The sequence below is a fragment of the Nicotiana sylvestris genome, chromosome 10 (genome assembly GCF_000393655.2).
Source record: "Nicotiana sylvestris chromosome 10, ASM39365v2, whole genome shotgun sequence".
Taxonomy (NCBI): Eukaryota; Viridiplantae; Streptophyta; class Magnoliopsida; order Solanales; family Solanaceae; genus Nicotiana; species Nicotiana sylvestris.
Genome location: NC_091066.1, coordinates 129,671,791 through 129,679,571, shown reverse-complemented (window position 1 = coordinate 129,679,571; position 7,781 = coordinate 129,671,791). Strand labels below are relative to the sequence as shown.

General features: G+C 37.5%; 1 non-coding gene across 1 annotated transcript; it reads left to right on the top strand.

Moving 5' to 3' along the window:
- LOC138880592 (small nucleolar RNA R71) lies at nucleotides 1-107 on the top strand. The gene has a single exon (XR_011403321.1). It is a non-coding gene; the product is annotated as a small nucleolar RNA R71 (small nucleolar RNA).
- The last annotated feature ends 7,674 nt before the right edge of the window (nucleotides 108-7,781 follow it).

Here is a 7,781-nt window from a genome sequence, read left to right as displayed (position 1 = left end):
ATGCCATGGTGTGGACATATGATCAGCATCCCTTTAAAACGCTCCCATATTTCATGCAATGTTTCCATTGGCCTCTGTTTAAAACTCAAAATGTCATCAATCTGTTGCGCGGTTTTGTTGGGGGGGGGGAGGTGGAACTTGTTCACGAATTGCCTGACTAACTCTTCCCAAGTTGTTATGGAATTTATGGGGAGTGAGTTTAACCAGGTCTGGGCAGCTCCGGTCACTGAAAATGGGAACAATAGCAACTTGATTGCTTCTGGAGTTACATTGGGTTGTCTTTGGGTCTTGCAGATTGACAAAAAAAATTTCAAGTGATGTTGAGGATCTTTGACTTGTAACCCCAAAAATAGCCCCTTCTTTTGCAACAAATGCATCATGTTATTAGTGATTTGGAATGATTCAACTTGTATCTGAGGGACTAAAATTGAGGTGGCCAAATTTTCAGTTGTGGGTTGTGCCCAATCATAGAGAACCGCCTCGGGCACAAGAGGTGCCATTGGTGCTATTGATACAGCTGGGTGTTCTTCGTGATCTCCCATTGCTGTTTTGATTGGATCAGTTGTTTGTTGTTGTCTGTTTCTCCGGTTGGCCCGGTTCAAGGCCTTGAAAACTTTCTCGGGATTTGAAAATGCTTCAAATACTTCACCAGTTCTCGATGAGTTTCTAGGCATACACATGTGCAACCAAGTCAACAAACGTTAAAAAATTCAATGTAAAAATTGGGTGTAGAGAAAACTAACTACACTAAGAATTTTTTTGTACTTCTTTCAATAACAATTGATAATATCGTTAACTCCCCGGAAACGGCGCCAAAATTTGATCACGCTCAACTAAGCCTATTAAAAGACTACGTAGGCGTTGCAAATATAATCCGGTGTATTATGCCCCGAGTCAAATCCCACAGGGAATTAACGTATCAAGAGAAGTCTTTGAAGTACTAAATTCTTATTAACCAACCTCCTCAAATTTTGTGAATACAAGTGGTGTTATAATTACTACGACAGCTATTCGAATCAATAAAACAAAGGTTAATTAATACGCAAATGTAGACAATTGGAATAATAGCCTAATGTAATGGCTTCCCCCGTTGTAGATTTCCTTAGTCGTATATTTCTTATAGCTATGAATTAGTTATCTCTATCAATCATGAACTCTCCAACTATCATAACTCTCTCTCAAGTAATTATGATAATTTACTAGATGCACTCTCTCAAGCTACGCTAGCTAGATTCGCATTACAATTCACTTAGATTGCACCTGAGGTATCGTTATCTCTACTCCAACCTCTAAACCCTCGGTTATGACTTCGCCTATACTTTGGGAGTGATGTTGTTCAAACAATTACCTAAATATGCACTCTTTCTCAAGTAGATACATAATAAAATAGGCATGGTTAATTGAGGATCCTTTCAACTAACCAAATATCAAAACATAGTTGAACAAATAGAGATTAACAACTAACTCAAAACTATATTAATATCACAATAAGTTCATCCACAACGGGTTCAACCAAAACCTTAGATTAAAAGTGTTAGCTACTCATAACAATGATAAACATCATAATAATAAAATTCATTACAAATCATAAAAACAAAAGGAAGAGAAGAAGAACTTGATGTAGAAAACTCCTCTTAGCTCCTTGCCTTTCCTATTCTTGTTCTTAGCTAATAAAAGCTGCACACTTCTATTTTTGGGCGAGCTTGACCTTCTATAGGTTAAGTGAATTTGCCCCTAGACTTCCAAAATTACCCTTGACGATTCTGTTCCGGAATCTGGACTAGCGCGATCGCGCATGTGGGCGCGCTACTGGGCACGCTAGTACAGGTTTCATTTGTTTTGTTCTTTTATTCTCGTCTTCTCGCTCATTCAGCTCCTAGGGGTCTTTCTTGCTTCAATCTAGCTCCAATCACAGCTTTAAAGCCTCATACAAGCTCTTCATTCTTGCAACACAATTTAGAGCTTATTTTTTCATCATTTAATTATATTAGAGCATTGAAACATAATCAAATTGGGGCAAAAACCATTGTCAAATGACATATATCCAGCCTAATATCAAACAGCAAGATTGATAGGTTTTCAATGTCATAACTTTATATTTTGATGATCTAATAAACTTACTATCAAAGAACCAGATAGGGAACCTGACACACTTGGTACATATTGCTAATCAACGGACTCCAGCTAATGTGTACTGCTACAACTTCAGAAGATAGAGAACCAACACAAGGACCTGATCCTTTGTGTTTTCCTGACAACAGTACAAAAAGTCAACTATGTACAGCTTAAAAGTGACTGCCTGTACTGTACACAGAAATAGTACAACACAGTTCTGCAGTCACTTGTCCTTTGACCAACCAAGTGATTACATCATTCAAGTGATGTCATCCAAGTTGTATTAACAAGAGTATCACAACAAAATATCACTTGAACACTTGAGAATTCACTCCAAGCATTCAAGCCATCTGATATTCGAGCATTCAATTCTCAAGTGCATCAAGAACAAAGTGTAACACTGCTATGGACCAGTTCCTAAATCTAGTATCTTAATGTCCTTAGTTGAGTTGTAACTTTATAATTGTTCTTCATTGTAACTCCTAATTTGCTTAGCTAAAAGCGTTGCTTAGGAACCCCTTTGTAAAACCATAAACCCTTTTGTGTTTGTGTCGTGACTAGAGTTAGTCATGAGTTGAAGTCTTTGTAATAGGTGTATTGCAAAGTAGCTTGTAATAGGTGTATTACAAGTTAATGAGGGATTAAGAGTTTAATTCCTAGATTGCATAAGTTGTAATCTAAAAGTTGCTCGGTAGTGAAGCTGAAATCCTATCAATGTAGGTCGTGGTTTTTTATCCCTTGAGCAGGGATTTTTCCATGTAAAATTCCCTGTCTTATTTACTTACTGTTTTCATTAACGTTCTCAGTGGAAACTCATAGAGGAACTGGTACACTATAGTTTGGTGAACTCATATAAACTATCAATTGGTATCAGAGCGGGTTTCTCCTATCGGACTAACACCTAGGAAGGATCCTTATGGCTGCTCCATCAAATTTTGAAGAAGGTCAATCGACGTATAGACCACCCAGGTTCAACAAGCAATACTATGGGTGGTGGAAGACGAGAATGCATGATTTTATCATGGCAGAAGACTCTGAGTTGTGGGATGTCATATGTGATGGTCCTTATATCCCAACAAAGAGTGTCAGAGATCTTCCATTGACGACGCCAAAAACCAGGAAAGAATACACCGATGCAGACAGAAAGCTGTGGAGAAAACTTTTCGTGCCAAGAAAATCTTGGTGTGTGGTGTCACACCTCCTTTTTACCACCCCCGGAAGAGGAGTGTAAGGGTTTTTTTTTTCAATTTAAGTGACAATCGAAATGGGATTTATTTATTTATTCAGAGTCGCCACTTGGGATAATTTATGGTGTCCCAAGTCATCGGTTTCAAATCCCGAATCGAGGAAAGATTGACTCTGTTTACAGTCCGCGAACACAGAAATTCGGGTAAGGAATTCTGTTAACCCGGGAGAAGGTGTTAGGCATTCCCGGGTTCCGTTGTTCTAGCACGGTCGCTCAACTATTATTATTGGCTTATTTATCTGATTTTGAAACACTTTTAAACCTATGTGTATTTTTTAATCCTTTAGCTGCTTTTAATATTTTAGGAAATTTCAAGATTATTTAAAACACATCGTAAGCCACGCTACATGAAATGCACCCGCAGTTCACGATACGTTCTATTTAACCTTGTTGGAAATTAAAATCGGGTCACATGATATTCACACCCCAATTTGGAATTAGGCATCGTAACTATGTCACGGGAACTGTACCCATAATTAAGATGGTTTATTAGTCGCGCCTAAAGCAAGCTACGATGTTTAAGACTTGTCACTAAACTGACTTGAGATGACTTGTAAAGGTCAAAGTTATGGATGCTATTGGAGATCAATGGTATTGCTAAATTATTAAAGATAGCTACAACTTTACAAATTGCTAAAGTTTACATCTTGAAGTCATTTAACGTCATGGGCCTGTTAGCAAGGAATCCGTTTGGCCTATTTGAAGCTAAAGGTTATTTAATTGAAGTCACCTATTAAGAAAGAAAGGAAAAAAGAACTTGCAATAATGAGGGATAAAGCATCATATTAGATAAAATATATTCACTGCCAACAGACAAGTAATTGGCCAAATTCAAACATCTTGAAAGACAAGATCCTGTTGAAATCGATTAAAACCCAGGTTGTGTTAATAAAAATTATTCACTCTAAATCATTAATCTAATGTATTTAATAGCTCATCCTTTTTTTTTATTATGGAAGTTATCTAAATTTAAAGATACAACATAACAATAAAATTAGAATGAAGGACTACGGGAAATAATTGGAATAAGCACAAAATTCAGACATGTCCACTTAAATGTCCTTTTGAAACTACGCTCAACAGAAGGTTATGTAAAATTAGTAAAGATCGACTCAAAGAATAACTAAACAAAATTCACATATACTGACAATGAGAAATCATGGACGGAGTTAGAGACGAACCCCCAACTATCACTAATTATTTTGCTCTATATTGGCTCATCTAAGCTTTACTCACATAAATAAGATCAAAATAAAGATCATAGGAGTAGAGATGAACCTGTTAATTCGAAATTCTTTTAATAATAGTAGAGGAATTTTACTCCAAAATTCCAACTGAAATCAGCAACAATATCGAGCAGAAACCGCGAGCTAAATCAAAACCACGAACCTCGAATGGAACATTGAATCGGCCTTCAGCAGAAAAAAGCGAAGAACAGAGAGCAAATGTCCTTGCTTTGGAATCGAAAAATGGGAAAGGAGCAGCCGATCTATTTTTCTTTTAGCTTGTCCTTCAATTAAGAAATATAGGTGAAAGATATATTTTCATGGCTGCAGGTGAAAACTTCCCAATTCAGAGGGGAGAGGCGCTAGGTTGTAGCTCTTTTGCAAATGGGATATGCCGTTTTTTTTGGGTCCCCTTTGTGTGTGAGTGTCTATGTATATAAAATTTTCAACCAATGAATGGGGCCTTGGAGAACAAGAAAACCAACATTAAAAATGTGTGGGCCCCTCCAAAGGAAGATGCCAAAATTAATAAAATGATCAAAAGGAATCAATCTGTTAGGTGAGCACGTGAATTTTGGAGGAAAGAGGGGGAAATGGGACCACTTTTCTTTCTTATTTTTGCCTTTCACGTTTTTTTTTTTTGCTTTTTCTTTTCTTCTTTTGGTTTTGTTTGTTTTTTTCTTTCTTTTAAGGATTAACTTAAAATATAATTACACAAATTACTAATTATCTAGGACAATAAGTGATATTTAAAGAGAAATTAGAAAAAATCTAAATTCTACCTAGAATTTACTAAATACTTATAACTTAAAATCACACTAAACAAAGTAAAATATTTTTTGAAACTTTTCTTATTATCTTTTATAAAAATAAAATAAAACTAACTAGACTAAATATCAAATAAGCTAAGACAAACAAAAATATTTTGGTAGTTTTAAACTTTTAAGATAAAATAAAGGAAAAGGTTTTAAAATAGTTAAAATAGTACCGTTAGACCTAAAACTAATATCTAACTATTAAAAGTTATAAAATTTCAGGAAGGGTCAAAATTACATGTTTACATGTAGCATAGAACCTGACGAGTGCAATAGGATCTCAGCTTGTCAAACCGCCAAGGAGATATAGGAAGCTTTGCAAACAGCACATGAGGGAACCACTCAAGTAAAGCAATCTAAGATCGATATGCTCACCACTGAGTATGAACTCTTTAGGATGAAGGCCGATGAATCTATTCAAGATATGCACACAGGATTTACTTCCATCATAAATGAGTTACACTCACTTGGTGAAGTCATTCCTATGAACAAGCTAGTGAGCAAGATTTTTAGTATCCTGCCTAGTTCATGGGAGAGTAAAGTGAATGCTATTACTGAAGCAAAGGACTTGCAGGAGCTGACCATGGACGAGCTAGTTGGAAATCTGAAAACCTACTAAATGAAGAGGAAGATAGACAGTAAAAGAAGAGAACCAAAGAAGGAAAAGAACCTAGTACTCAAAGCTGAAAGCAATGACTCAAGTGAGGAGGACAGTGACATGTCTTACTTAACCAAAAGTTTTCAAAAGATGATTAGAAGAAATGGAGGAATACTGAAAAAGGGCAACTCCAGTAGACCAAAGAAATATGATCTCTGCCATAAGTGTGGAAAGTCGAGGCACTTCATCAAAGATTTCCCTCTCATGAAGCAAGAACACTCCAAATACAACCCTGATAAAGCAGCAAAGAGGAACCTGATTCCTGACAAACACTTCAAAAGGAAGAGATCTGCTGACAATGTGGTGAAGCAAGCTCTTGCAGCATGGGGAGATTACTCCAGTGAGTCTGAAGAAGAAACCGATATAGGTGACAGTTCTATGATGGCAGTTGAAAGTAAAGGAAATGAATATTATTCTATATTTGCTTTGATGGCCCAATCAGACGATGATGAAGAAGATGACAATGATGAGGTAAACTTCAGGGATGTTCAAAGTGTAAGCATGTGATTTTTGCTCTATGAAAGAATTACTCCCAAAAAATTCAAGATAAAATGATTTTCCTTGGTGTGCAATTTTGAGAGTTTTTGTGACATTTTTGGATAATTATTTGTATTTGTCTGTGCATGATTATTTGTTAAATTAATAAAAAATACAAAAATATGTCGCATTTTGCATGTAGGATTTAATTCTACAATTGTTAGTAATTAAGTTTGTTTTACAAAAATTGAAAATTACAAAAATAGGCATCTTTTGCATTTTTAGCATTTAATGTCCAAATGTACAATTTTATGCTTAATTATTACTTAATTGTGCGTTAATTGTTATTGAGAGTTAATTTGCGCTTTTATAACTTAATAATGATTTAAGGATTTTTATAATTTAGTTTTAGAAAAAGAAGAAAAAAGAGCAAAAAATATAAAGAGAATCGGAATTGGGCCCTTCTTCAAAATTCAAGCCACAAGCCCAAAGAATACCCAACCTTCCCCATGACCCCGTCCATTTCAAACCGGGTCGACCAGATCCATAACCCAAAGACCCAACACCCCCCTATCTTGCATTTCACAAAACAAAACAAAAAAAACCCAAAACCTAAACTAAACCCATCCGCCACCCCCTCTCTTCTTCTCCAAAAATCCTTCACCCCAAACCCTAGCCAACCATGGCTTGCTCACCCTCAAGCTCACTCCAAACAAACCCCGCTGCCATTGCTTTGTCTTCTTCATCGCCAAGCCCAAGCTCAAGCTTCCATGGCGACTTTCTTCCCCGAACGACCCCACTGTCACTGTTTCGTTTTCTTCTTCGTCAAGCTCGAGCTCGAGCTCAACACCCATGGTTGCCGCTGCTTCTGCTACGTCCATGCAGACCACACTTCTGCTACGACCGAGCAGACCACGCTTCTGCTTCTGCTTCATCTTCTTCGTCTCCGTCGAACTCGAGCCCGAGCTCTCATGGCTGCTGCGTCGCTGCGTCTCCTGCTACGTCCAAACACACCCTGATGCTGCTGCCTCGTCGTCTTTGTTGCTGCCTCGACTGCTTCTGCTTTACCTCACGAGAACCAGTCCGGCAACCCCCCATTAAATCCGGCGACCTTCACTTTGTCATCGAACACTGCTGCTCGTCGAACATTCCTGCTCCTTCATCGAACACTTCTGCTTCCGCTACGTCGCTGCTGCCATAGCCCGTTCAGCAGCTGCGTGGGGCTGCGACGCTGCTGCTTTGTC